The 15,173-nt window shown below is 42.6% G+C and overlaps 1 pseudogene; it reads right to left on the bottom strand.

Moving 5' to 3' along the window:
* LOC145059701 (R-linalool synthase QH1, chloroplastic-like) overlaps window positions 1–13,856 on the bottom strand; it is a 71,835-nt pseudogene extending 57,979 nt beyond the window's left edge.
* Window positions 13,857–15,173: the final 1,317 nt, after the last annotated feature.

Here is a 15,173-nt window from a genome sequence, read left to right as displayed (position 1 = left end):
ATACAACATCAATATGTACAATATCATGCTGCTTTTGTAGACACATCACCATAATATACCTTGAGGTAAACGTTTATGCTGATAAATATACCTCTCATACACAGTCATATCCTTTTGCAGAGAGGTGTTGACAGCTAACCACAGTAAGCATAACATAGACCATGTTTTAACAAGGTTATCCCTTTGAAACGCTCTTCATATACGTTATAGCCAAAGAATGTTGCAGTCTTTGATAATTTTGCAATTTTAATTTCATTTAACTTTTCGGGGAAAATAACTCAGGAGGGTAACCAACTGTTGAGTTTGTTCTCATTTGGTCCCTTTCCTTTTTTTGTACTCAATATACCATCAAACTTGTTGTTTGTGTTCACCATAACCCTTTGACCGGCTATCACATGTCAAAAGCCGGTCAAAAGGGTTATGGTGAACACAAACAACAAGTTCGATGGTATATTGAATACAAAAAAAGGGACCAAATGAGTACAAACGCAAAAGTTAATTACCCTCAAGAGTCATTTTCCCTAAATCACCCATCAATCAAATTTGTCATCCGGTAAAACTCAACAATCCACTATTCATGTGAAAACCATATGATAACAAAAAGAAAAAAAAACCAAAGTACATCAAAAAAATAAATTCAAAATTGCATCACAGATTTTTGCATGTAATGACTAAAAAATCCCAAATTGCATACATTTAAATCAAATTCAATAGAGGATATGTTTGAACACAATAATCAAAATACCCAAGGATGTGGGTAAATTAAAGTAAAAAATAATGAAATATAATTACTAATACCCCCATTCTTACTTAATACATGATCCTTAGCCTTAACATTGAGATTGAAGTATGCAAATTAATGAATAGGCTTCTTCAACTTCAAAATAAACAACTAACTAGAACATTAAAATTGAAAGAAAAATAGTAAATAGCACAAAAAATACTAAGTGCACATCAGAATTTTAATTTGAAATTGTGTTTTTAATTTTTTTTTATAATTCTGACCACTTGACCGGTCAAGCTGGTTACATGCTGACATGGCATGATGATGTGTCAATTTTGATGACGTGGCATGCTGACGTGTAAAAATTGAATTTTTTTCCACAAAAAACACTAAGTTTTCACTTTTTTTTTTTTCGATTTTGACAATAAGTTTAATTTTTTTTTTCAATTTTAGCACTATGTTTTTTTGTTTCAAATCGAACATAATTTTTTCTAATTTTGTTCAATGTTGACAATTTCACATTCAAACCCTAATTTTATGTATAAACAGTGTTCTAAAAGGCGCACCATGGCGGGCGCCAAGGCGTGCGCCAAGGCGTGCCATGGCGTGAGGCGCGATGTCGCCATTACGAAAAGCTTCATAACGTTGCTGTTAGGCGTGGCGCATGGTAAGGCGTGATATGGCGTGCCATGGCGCGTTATGGCGTGTTATGGCGCGTGTTTTTTCGTTTGAGACATGTTTTTTTTGCTCTTTTTATACCTTTTCTAATCTGACATACAAGTATTGTGTTTTTTTATTAACTTTCTGTTATTAGTTGTTGATATAACACTTCTAAAACTAGGTATATTTGATATAAATTTATATTTATGCGGTAATATAATTATAAATTAATACAAAATCGCCGCCTTACATCACACATTGAAAAACGCCATGGCTCGCCATAACTCGTTAAGCTTGAGGCTTGACCTTGCCGCCACGCCACGCCTCACGCCTTTTAGAACCTTGTGTATAAATATGTATTAGTTTTATAAAAACTGTATTTTATATTTAATATGCAACTTTAAAATAATTTTGGAGGTTTGTAGGCGTATAGTCGATCAAGACCCGGATGTCAAGTTTGCAACTCGTGAAACTATTACATCTTATTCGAAACTTATGATTATTTTGGTTCTCATGATATAGACAATATTACACTCACACACGAAGATACACAAAGCAATTTGAAGGAGAAAAAGAAAGGTATGTATATAATTTCTCATATCATATATCACTTTATTTTTCTAGTCTACGAAAACCCAAAAAATAAAGTTGATAAGAAATAAAGCACCCATCAATCAAATTTACGAAGTTGAGAAGCAATAAATCACCCATCAATCAGATTTGTTATCCAGTAAAACTCAATAATCCACTATTCATGTGAAAATAATTGACATGTGATGAAAAAAAGGAAATAAAAAAAACCAGATTACACCACAAAAAATAAATTCAAAATTGCATCACAGATTTTACATACAGTGACTACAAAAAAAATTCCCAAATTACATACATTTAAATCAAATTCATTAGAGGATATGTTTGAAGTTTGAACGCAATAATCAAAATACTCCATATAGGATGTGGGTAAATAGAAGTAAAAAATAATGAAATATACTTACTAATACCCCTATTCTTAGTTAATACATGATCCTTGCCCTCAACATTGAGATTGAAGTGCGCAGATTAATGAATAGCTTCTTCAACTTCAAAATAAACAACTAACTAGTACATTAAAATTGAAAGAAAAAGGGTGAATATCACAAAAAATACTAAGTGTACATCAAAATTCTAATTTGATATTGTGTTTTTTATTTGTTTCAAATTTGACACAGTGTTTTTTAATATTTTTTACAATTCTGACCACTTGACCGGTCAACCCGGTTACATGATGACATGACATAATGATGTGTTAGTTTTGATGACGTGCATTGCTGACGTGTAAAAATTGAATTTTTTTTCCACAAAAAACACTAAGTTTTCACTTTTTTTCGATTTTGACACTAAGTTTAATTTTTTCTTTCAATTTTGACACTATGTTTTTTGTTCTAAATCAAACATAATTTTTTCCAATTTTGTACAATGTTGACAATTTTCCATTTGAAACTGTATAAATATTTTTTAAAACATTTTTAAATTGTATAAATATATTTTTCCCATTTAAAAACCATATTTTTGTATAAATACAAGAGTTTTTATTTTTTATTATTATTATTTTTTTTTACATTCAAACCCTAATTTTATGTATAAATATGTATTAGTTATTTAAAAACCGTATTTTATATTAAATATGCAACCTTAAAATGAGTTTGGAGGTTTGTAGGCGTGTAGTCGATCAAGACCTAGATGTCAAGTTTGCAACCCGTGAAATTATTACATCTTATTTGCAGCTTATGGTTAGTTTGGTTTTCATGATATAACTAATGCATATTTATAGATTACGCTTTGAATGTAAACACACACACATGTTAGTATAAGGATTTCGTTTCCCTCTTGAAAGTTTCTTGTAAAGAAAAGATTAGTAGCAAAACGTGGTGGCTGAGGCTCGAGTTGGACTCGATTCCCTTAAAGAGATTCGCCGTCTGTTCCCATGGTACAACAACCTTAACAGTGGTGTACTGCCGCATATCTCACTTGCCTGAAAGAGTCGCTGGAAGCAGGAGTACAGAGAAGGAGGAGAAAGAAGAGTATTTTCATTTGTATGTTGAATGAGACAATAAAGGTCTCTTTTTATAGTTGAATCGTGTAATGGAAACAAATCAATAATTGATTGAGCGTTTAATTCCAGTAAATGTCATTAATTACGTAACTAATGCATCCGTTACAGAATTCAAAAATAGGGACCAAAACTGTCAAGTTTAGCAAAAACGAGGGTAGCCCGAGCTTTTGAAGCTGCATTCGTGTCCGCAGGTCGCGCCCATACACAAGTTTGGTGTTTTTGGTCTACAAAATCCAAGATTTGCACCCTCCCTGTGCGCGGGTAGGAATTGTAGTAAAACGATAGACACAAGCTTGTAAGCATTTCATGCATTCAAGCTTATAAACCTTGTTGAGTTTAGTCTTTCTACCAATGTGGGACTCATTCCCACATTCATCATTTTTTGCTAAATTTATTCTCAAATACACTTCTTTGAGTATCGATATCTCATTCACATATATTGGACATATAATATATCGTTTCGAAGACCTCATGGAGGAGAACACAAACCCACTTAGAGTTAGTTATATATACAACATATGTATATATTTATATACGTCCAAAGTTAGTAAAAATATAAATATTTATACTAAATTTTCCAACAATCCCCCACATGAATGGAGATCGATCTCTGCACATCCAATTTCCAAACGAAATTTTCAACAGTTGAATCATGCATAGGATAGGTAGGTATTACCCTTTGAACCCTCCCTTAAGATGTTACACTTAATCTCCTAGCAGTTAGTAGATCTCGATGTCTTTGAACTAAGCAACCATTTATGTAGACGACTATGTAAATCTCACAGGACTCTCCCAGACAAGGTCACGTCCTCTTAGACGTGTTCGTTTTGGTCATGAAGACTAACCTGGTTCTGCAAGAGCTTTAGGAATTGTGCCCCTATAATTCCCTTTGAAATGACCCCACTTTTCTCTCAAATAGGTGATTCCAAGAATCATTAAAAACCATATGTTTAGACTAATTTTGTCACTACGTATACGAATGGACTAGGAAGTAGCGTTGACTCCCCCCCACAGTGACCTGACTCACTCATACAATTAGGTTATCCTTTTGAACCCAGATCTTGGGATCTCCAGTCTTTTGGGTAAAGTTTCCTTTGTATGAATTTATTCATTCATGGGCTTTAGTCCCATTCCTCTTGACGACTTATAAACTACATCTCTACTTAAGCCTTTTGTAAGTGGACCCACAATGTTATTCTTTGACTTTACCCAGTCAACCGTTACCCCCGTAGAGATTAGTTGTCATATTGTTTTATGTCTACATCTAATGTGCCTTGATTTCCCATTATTGTAACAACGCAAATTTTCAAACAAATTTTTCATTTTAAAAATATATTTATTTCCATTCATAACAAGGCATAAATAGTTTAAGTATTCTGTCAAATACAAATAATCAAAATCCCAAGATCATAAAAGCATTCTTCAGTGTGTATCGATCACGCCGGCGCCTTCCCACGGTCCTCGCTAGTACCTGAAATACATGCACAACAACTGTAAGCATAAATGCTTAGTGAGTTCCCCAATATACAACTTACGCACATACGCCTTTCCAGGCCCCGACCTTCCGGTCCATGTGTCTCAGGGGACTTCCGTCCCTGCTGGGTAAACCTTCCGGTCCTACCCACGCCGACCTTCCGGTCCATCACACAACATATCGCCTTCCGGCCCATAACATATTGCCTTCCGGCCCATAATATAATCGCCTTCCGGCCCATGACATACATAACACATATAACAAATAACTTACCACATATAGCATACATATCACATATCATATCTGACCTTCCGGTCACACAGTCAAACCCTTCCGGGTACAGTATAGTGAGAAGACTCACCTCGTAAAAGCTGAAAGCTAGCAAATCCCGAAATGACTCGTGCACAATCCGACGAGCTACAACCTCCCTATAACATCACATATCTCATTAACACTTATATCTTCTAAGTGTGACTATCCCTAAGAAGTCAGACTTAGGTCAACTCTGGTCAACGGTCAACGGTCAACTCTACCGGACTCGGCGAGTGCCATGGCGACTCGGCGAGTCTAGACGTCCTCCAACTCTCTGAGATTCCCTATCTACTCGTCGAGTATCCTCCTCGACCCGACGAGTTACTCCTGGAAGAATCGCGGGGCCACCCCGACTCCACTCGCCGAGTCTGAAGAACAACTCGGCGAGTCCCAGTAAATCTTCAAGCTACTCGCCGAGTCTGAAGAACAACTCGGCGAGTCCATGCCATGCAGACGAGCAACCGCTTCCTAAATTACGTATGGTCCCGAGATATACAATCATGGGACTTTCTGGACTTCTAAACATCTTATTACTGGGGTATAAACGTCTGGGTAATAACATAATAACCCATCTAATCACTAAGTGGGTTTCATAAACCCTAGATTCGTATACACATCAAAATAACAGAAATGGTCCGAGTATTACCTGAAAACGCACTCTTTGTGTCCCCCAAACCTCAGGACTCGATCCTCCTTGATATTCCTTTGGCCAAATTCTTCTTCTTCTTGCCTAACAAGTTCCTCCAAGTTCCAATAGCTTTCTCTCCTGCTCTAGACGTCCACAACGATTAGGGTTCTTCTCAATCGACCAAAAGACGGACAATGACGGCCTAAGAGGCGTTATATACGATCCAAAACCGAACGGTTAGGGTTTTTGCTGAACAACGTCGACTCGCCGAGTCCATATCTGGACTCGTCGAGTCCAGTCGCGAACCCACGACCAAGTCTGCGATCCTACTCGGCGAGTCTAGGCTCCAACTCGCCGAGTCTCCTCTTAAATCACCCCCAAAAACATAATTTAATAATACCTGAGATTCCGGGCTGTTACAACTCTCCCCCGCTAGGATTAGACTTCGCCCTCGAAGTCTCATTCTGAAAATAGTTCCGGATGCTGCTCCCGCATCTCACGTTCCGGCTCCCAAGTCATTTCCGATCCCTTACGGTGTTGCCATTGAACCAACACCAGAGGTACCTCCTTGTTCCTCAGAACCTTGATCTTCCGATCCCTGATAGCCACTGGTCTCTCCGCATAATTCAGGCTCGCATCCACCTGAATATCCTCTAATGGAACCACCGCCGACTCATCGGCTATGCACTTCCTCAATTGCGACACATGAAAGGTGTCGTGGATCTGTCCCAACTCCGCTGGCAACTCCAACCGATAGGCTACCCGGCCTATCCTTGCACTCACACGAAATGGCCCAATATACCGGGGACCCAACTTGCCCCTCTTCCTGAATCGAATCACTCCTTTCCAAGGAGAGACCTTCAGGAGAACGAAGTCGCCGACCTGAAATTCAAGCTCGGATCGGCGCCTGTCTGCATAACTCTTCTGCCGGCTCTGGGCGGTCAATAACCTTTGTCTCACTTGCTGAATCTGCTCTGTCGTCTGGAGCACGATCTCCGTGCTGCCCATCACTCTCTGTCCCACCTCTCCCCAGCAAATGGGGGTCCGACACCTCCTACCATACAACAGCTCAAAAGGTGGCATACCAATGCTCGAATGATGGGTGTTGTTGTAGGAAAACTCTGCTAAGGGTAAATATGCATCCCAGCTACCCCCGAAGTCTAACACACACGCTCGAAGCATGTCCTCCAGTGTTTGAATCGTCCGCTCGCTCTGACCGTCTGTCTGGGGATGGTATGCGGTACTAAAATGCAATTTGGTACCCAGCTCCTCATGAAATTTCTTCCAGAACCTGGAAGTGAAACGCACATCACGGTCTGAAACAATCGAGATCGGCACCCCATGTCGAGATACCACCTCTCTCACATATATCTCCGCCAACTTCTCCGCTGAAGAACTCTCACTGATGGCAAGGAAGTGTGCACTCTTCGTCAACCTATCCACAATCACCCAAATTGCATCAACTCCCCTAGCAGTCCTCGGCAATTTGGTGATAAAATCCATAGCGATTTGTTCCCACTTCCACTCGGGGATCTCCAATGGCTGTAACTTGCCATGCGGTCTCTGGTGCTCGGCCTTAACCCTACGACAGGTCAAGCACCTCTCAACGAACCATGCGACGTCCCTCTTCATACAGGGCCACCAATACTCTTTCCTCAAGTCCAAATACATCTTCGTAGCACCGGGATGGATCGAGAATTTCGATCTATGAGCCTCTTCCATCAAAGTAATACGTGTACCACCCACGAACGGTACCCAAATCCGGCCCTGAAATGTCATAAGCCCTCGACCATCCTGAACGAACTCTGAAATTAGCCCCACAACCCGCTCTTTCTTCCGCATTTCTGGTCGCACCGCTTCGGCCTGTGCCCCACGAATAGCATCCAATACAGGAGTCATCACAGTCAGTCTCAAGCATACATCTCGCAATGGAGTGCTCTCCGCCTTGCGGCTCAACGCGTCGGCCACCACATTAGCCTTACCTGGGTGGTACAGGATCTCACAATCATAATCCTTGACCACATCCAGCCACCTCCTCTGACGCATATTTAGATTGGGCTGATCCATCAAATACTTCAAGCTCTTATGGTCCGTATATATCGTACATCGAACCCCATACAGGTAGTGACGCCAAATCTTGAGAGCGAACACTACTGTTCCCAACTCTAAATCATGCGTAGGGTATCTCGCCTCATGAGGCTTTAGCTGCCTCGACGCATAAGCTATCACATGACTCCTCTGCATCAACACTGCACCCAGTCCCGAAATCGATGCGTCACAATATACCACAAAATCTTCCATCCCTTCTGGGAGAGCTAATACCGGGGCTTCGCACAACCTCTGGCGAAGTGTCTCAAAGGAGGTCTGCTGCTCGGGCCCCCATGAGAATGCAACACCCTTCCGGGTCAATCTGGTGAGTGGCACTGCGATCTTGGAGAAATCCTTGATGAATCTCCGATAATACCCTGCCAACCCAAGGAAGGTCCTGATCTCAGAAGGTGACTTCGGCACCTCCCAACTCATCACCGCCTCAACCTTGGCCGGATCGACCAATATCCCTTTCTGATTGACAACATGTCCTAGAAATTGGACCTCTCGCAGCCAGAAGTCACATTTGGAGAACTTTGCATAAAGCTTCTCCGACCTCAATACCTCGAGGACCTCCCTCAAATGCTCCTCATGCTGCTCTCTAGATCTAGAATACACCAGAATGTCGTCGATAAATACAATCACTGACCGATCCAACATCTGTCTGCATACTCTATTCATGAGATCCATGAACACAACCGGGGCATTGGTGAGCCCGAAAGGCATCACCACAAACTCATAATGCCCATATCGCGTCCTAAACGCTGTCTTCTGGACATCCCCCTCTCGTACTCTCACCTGATGGTACCCTGACCTCAGATCGATCTTGGAAAACCAAGACGCTCCCTGCAACTGATCGAATAAATCATCGATCCTCGGTAACGGGTAACGGTTCTTGACCGTTAACTTGTTCAACTCCCGGTAATCAATACACATCCGGTGTGAACCATCCTTCTTCTTGACGAACAGAATAGGTGCTCCCCACGGCGAGCTGCTCGGCCGAATGAATCCCTTCCCCAGCAACTCCTGGAGCTGCGAGGACAACTCTTGCATCTCTGGAGGTGCAAGACGATAAGGCACCTTAGCAATAGGCGCGGCCCCCGGAACCAGATTGATACCAAACTCTACTTGACTCACAGGAGGTACTCCCGGCAGCTCCTCGGGGAAAACATCTGGGAACTCACGCACCACAGGGACCTCCTCAACTGATTTCGGTCTCTCAGAAACCTCCCGCGTATCCATCACATACGCCACAAAACCCTTACAGCCCTGCTGTAGACACTGCCTCGCCCTAGCGGCCGAACAAAAAGCTGATCCCGAACGGGTACCCTCGCCGTACACCGAAAGAACTCCCCCACTATGGTCTCATATAGTCACCAACTGACGCTCACAGTCGATGACAGCGCCGAATCGGCTCAACCAGTCCATGCCCACGATGACACAGACATCACCCATCGCAATAGGAATCAGGTCAATCGGGAATTCAACCCCGAAAATCTCTAGTACACATCCCCGAAGAACCTCCGTGGCACAAATCACTTTCTCGTCAGCTATAGAAACTCTCAAAGGTCGACTCAACGACTCACGACTAACGCTGATATGCTGACTAAAGGCTAAGGACACAAAGGACCTACTCGCACCCGAGTCAAATAACACTAAGGCAGGCACAGAGTTCACAAGGAAAGTACCTACGCATATAATAACATAAGCATAACATCTCGACATTTAAAATAAATACATGAATTACAACATACCTGCCACGACATCGGGCGCAGCGCGGACCTCTTCCGCAGTCAGCTGAAAGGCTCTTCCCCGAGCCCTCGGGGCCTCGGCCTTCACCGGTCGAGTCGCAGTAGCTCCGGCAGCAGGTGCAGATCCCTGAAGAAGCTGAGGGCACTCGGCCTTCCTATGGCCTGTCTGGTTGCAATGAAAGCAAACCGTAAATCCCTTGGGACACTCCCTAGCAATGTGCCCCTCCTTGCCACACTTGTAGCAAGCACCAGATCGACACGCCCCCTCATGACCCTTGCCGCACTTTCCGCAAGTGCGGCCCTTCGAACCTCCTTTGCTCGCATCGGCGGACTTTACCCGCTTGGCTGCCGGCTGGAACTGAGCCGGTCGCCGGTCCACCCGCTGAGACTCGGCCTCCTCCCTGGCCTGGGTCTCCAACTCGATCTCGCGCTTCCTGGCATTCGCTTGAAGCTCAGCAAAAGTATGGTAAGTGGAGTTTGACACAAACTCCCGGATATCCCTCCTCAACACTCCCAAGTACCGGCTCATCCGAGCCTGATCAGTGGACACCAGCTCGGGGCAGAACATCGCCCTCTCATGAAACTTCCGCGTGATCACCGCGACAGAATCAGTACCCTGCTTGAGGGTTAAGAACTCCTGAACCAATCGTTCCCTCTCCACCGGGGGAACGTACTCATCTCTGAACATGGCAGTAAACCCCTCCCATGTTACTGTTGTAGTCTCTGCCAAAGTGAAGTTCGCCGTCATGAACTTCCACCAGTCCTTCGCTCCCAGACGGAGCTGGTTCAATGCGAACCGTACCCTCAGGTGCTCCGGGCATGAACAAGTGTAGAAGCACCCCTCTATATCCGCGATCCACCTCATCGCAGCAATCGGATCCTGCGTCCCATCGAACTCTGGTGGCTTTGTGTTGCTGAACTCTCGGAACAACAACGAATCACCCCCCTGTGGCCTAGCAGCGGCCACAGTTGCGGTAGCTACAGCGGTTGCAGCCTCAGTCAATGCGGCGTACCGCTCATCGAACGTCTCCATCAGTGTGGTCTTAATAGACCCAAACATCTCCGGGATCTCAGCCCGGATCGCCGCCGCTACCTCCTCGTGAATCATCTGACGAATCTCCTCGTCACTCACACCGCTCGAACTCGCTCCGTGGCGCGGTCTAACCATGATGTCTCTGAAATACAACATAAAACTATCAGAGACTCCACCGAGTATAATCGTACTCGATACGCAACCCTACTCAGTCCCCGATATCCAGGGATTCTTACTTGGGTCTCCCACTGACCCGGTGTCCTCGGTAGTACGGGCCCAATACTACCGACCACACCGCATCAGCGTTCATCCCAAGTCCTCCTCCCCAAACTCCGGATAGTGAGTACTCTACTTCTGATATGCACTATCTACCCGCATACTAGCAACGCATCTCATATAGGCAAATTTCCCTAGACTAAGGCATCACAAATCAGGCCACTCTAGTCCTATCATGAATACCTAGTCTTCTAGCATGCATAACAATTCATATCATATAATATTGTAAGGTATTTTGGGGATCTTTACCGTTCGGGCGCTGACTGATCGTACACACTGCTTCTTTCTTGCTTACCACGAAACCATTTACAAAAGTTTATGCCTTTATTTAAAAAGTTTTCCTCAAATCCTCGGTTTGAGTTCAGCTACTCCCGAAGGTGCACCCGAATCCCTCAAACCAAGGCTCTGATACCAATTGTAACAACGCAAATTTTCAAACAAATTTTTCATTTTAAAAATATATTTATTTCCATTCATAACAAGGCATAAATAGTTTAAGTATTCTGTCAAATACAAATAATCAAAATCCCAAGATCATAAAAGCATTCTTCAGTGTGTATCGATCACGCCGGCGCCTTCCCACGGTCCTCGCTAGTACCTGAAATACATGCACAACAACTGTAAGCATAAATGCTTAGTGAGTTCCCCAATATACAACTTACGCACATACGCCTTTCCAGGCCCCGACCTTCCGGTCCATGTGTCTCAGGGGACTTCCGTCCCTGCTGGGTAAACCTTCCGGTCCTACCCACGCCGACCTTCCGGTCCATCACACAACATATCGCCTTCCGGCCCATAACATATTGCCTTCCGGCCCATAATATAATCGCCTTCCGGCCCATGACATACATAACACATATAACAAATAACTTACCACATATAGCATACATATCACATATCATATCTGACCTTCCGGTCACACAGTCAAACCCTTCCGGGTACAGTATAGTGAGAAGACTCACCTCGTAAAAGCTGAAAGCTAGCAAATCCCGAAATGACTCGTGCACAATCCGACGAGCTACAACCTCCCTATAACATCACATATCTCATTAACACTTATATCTTCTAAGTGTGACTATCCCTAAGAAGTCAGACTTAGGTCAACTCTGGTCAACGGTCAACGGTCAACTCTACCGGACTCGGCGAGTGCCATGGCGACTCGGCGAGTCTAGACGTCCTCCAACTCTCTGAGATTCCCTATCTACTCGTCGAGTATCCTCCTCGACCCGACGAGTTACTCCTGGAAGAATCGCGGGGCCACCCCGACTCCACTCGCCGAGTCTGAAGAACAACTCGGCGAGTCCCAGTAAATCTTCAAGCTACTCGCCGAGTCTGAAGAACAACTCGGCGAGTCCATGCCATGCAGACGAGCAACCGCTTCCTAAATTACGTATGGTCCCGAGATATACAATCATGGGACTTTCTGGACTTCTAAACATCTTATTACTGGGGTATAAACGTCTGGGTAATAACATAATAACCCATCTAATCACTAAGTGGGTTTCATAAACCCTAGATTCGTATACACATCAAAATAACAGAAATGGTCCGAGTATTACCTGAAAACGCACTCTCTGTGTCCCCCAAACCTCAGGACTCGATCCTCCTTGATATTCCTTTGGCCAAATTCTTCTTCTTCTTGCCTAACAAGTTCCTCCAAGTTCCAATAGCTTTCTCTCCTGCTCTAGACGTCCACAACGATTAGGGTTCTTCTCAATCGACCAAAAGACGGACAATGACGGCCTAAGAGGCGTTATATACGATCCAAAACCGAACGGTTAGGGTTTCTGCTGAACAGCGTTGACTCGCCGAGTCCATATCTGGACTCGTTGAGTCCAGTCGCGAACCCGCGACCAAGTCTGCGATCCTACTCGGCGAGTCTAGGATCCAACTCGCCGAGTCCCCTCTTAAATCACCCCCAAAAAACATAATTTAATAATACCTGAGATTCCGGGCTGTTACAATTATACATTGTACTTTGAGCTCTACCAATTGCCGATTGATTATCACAATGTATACATATGGCCCTTACCAGCTTAGGCCATTTAGGAATGTCCTCTATAAATTGACGTAGCCACTCCGCCTCTTCAGCACAAATATCTAAGGCGATAAATTCGGATTCCATCGTGGATCTAGATATAACTGTTTGCTTGGAAGATTTCCATGTTATAGCAGCACCTCCAAGTGTAAACACATACCCACTTGTAGATCTGGAATCTTTTATGTCAGATATCCAATTTGCATCTGTGTATCCTTAGATAACTGTTGGATGTCTGCCATAATGCAGTCCATATTCTCGTGCGTATCTCACATACCTTAGTAACCTAGTAATACTCTTCCAGTGTTCAGAATTGGGTTTACTAGTGTATCTACTTAGTCTGCTCACAGCATATGCTAAGTCAGGTCTGGTACAACTCATTAGATACATCAGACTACCAATAATTCTTGAATATTCCACTTGATTAACACTATCACCTCCATTTTTACGTAGATGTTGACTAGTGTCAATTGGAGTTCTAGCTATATTAGTATCTCCCTTAGCAAAATTTTCAAGAATTGTATCCACATAGTGTGTTTGACTTAAAATCAAACCACTTTGGGTTCTTGTGATCTTGACTCCAAGAATCACATCCGCTAAACCCATATCTTTCATGTCGAACCTGGAATTCAACATATCCTTCGTGGATCTTATTATCTTGTCTTCACTACTAATGATAAGCATATCATCAACATATAAACACAAGATGACATAACCATGAGTGGTGTTTTTCACATAGATAACCTTATCACACTCATTGATTCTAAAGCCCCTTTCCATCATGACTTGATCAAACTTTTGATGCCATTATTTTGGAGCTTGTTTTAATCCATATAGAGACTTGACAAGTTTACAAACCTTGTTCTCCTGTCCCGAGGCAATGAAGCCCTCAGGTTGCTCCATATAAATTTCTTCTTCCAAATCTCCATTTAGGAGAGCAGTTTTCACATCCATTTGATGTTTGCAGGTTTCTAATAGCTACAATGGCAAGAACTAATCTAATGGATGTTATCCGCGTTACCGGCGAATACGTATCTAAGTAATCTAGACCTTCCTTTTTTTTCTATAACCTTTGATTACTAGTCTTCCCTTGTATTTATCAATATTGCCATCAGGTTTCATCTTTCTCTTAAAAATCCAACGGTAACCCAATGTCTTGCTACCTAGAGGTAGATCCACTAGTTCCCATGTATGATTTTGTAAGATAGATTCTACCTCATTTTTGATGGCTTCTTTCCATTGAGGTCCCTCAGAAGAAGTAACCGCCTATTGGTAGGTTTTAGGTTCACTTTCCACCACATAAGTGTAAAAGTCATCACAAAATGATTTTTCATCTTTAGCCCTCTTACTTCTTTTGAGTTCTATCTCTTCTTCCTTGGATTGAGCTTGTTCTTCCTCTCGAACAACTTCGTTGTTTGGTGAAGATGGGATTTTAAGCACCTTGTTCAAACAAGGAAATACATCTTCAAAGAATGAAGCATTCCTTGATTCCATTATGGTATTCTTGTGTATTTTAGGATTCTTAGAATCATGCACAAGGAAACAAGAAGCACTACTACTTTGTGCATACCCAATGAATACACAATCCACTGTTTTATGGACCTAACTTTTGTACCTTAGGCGGTGGTACAACAAATTTAGCTAGGCACCCCCACACTCGTAAATAATTGTATGATGGCTTTCTTCCCATCCAAAGTTCATACGGTGTTTCATTCTTTTCTTTGTGAGGTATCTTATTTAGAAGATAGTTAGCAGACAAAATAGCTTCCCCCCACATTGACTGGTTTACACCTGAACTAATTATCATGGCGTTAACCATTTCTTTCAAGGTACGGTTCTTTCTTTCAGCAATTCCATTGGATTGAGGTGAATAGGGTCATGTGAATTCATGACGAATTACATTTTTCGCACAAAATTCAGCATAGGGAGAAACATATTCTCCACCTCTATCACTTCTAACCACTTTAAGTAAATATATGTAACAATATTTCGTGCTATCATCGGTGAATGTAAAGAAGTATTTGTTCCCACCTTGAGTAGTAATTGACTTTAAATCACACACATCAATATGAATTAAATCAAGAGGTTTAGTGTTTC

This window comes from Lactuca serriola, chromosome 6 (genome assembly GCF_051521515.1).
Source record: "Lactuca serriola cultivar US96UC23 chromosome 6, Lser_US96UC23_V15, whole genome shotgun sequence".
In the NCBI taxonomy this organism is placed as follows: domain Eukaryota; kingdom Viridiplantae; phylum Streptophyta; class Magnoliopsida; order Asterales; family Asteraceae; genus Lactuca; species Lactuca serriola.
The sequence above is the reverse complement of the archived record's forward strand: the minus strand, read 5'-3'. Positions and strand labels throughout refer to the sequence as shown.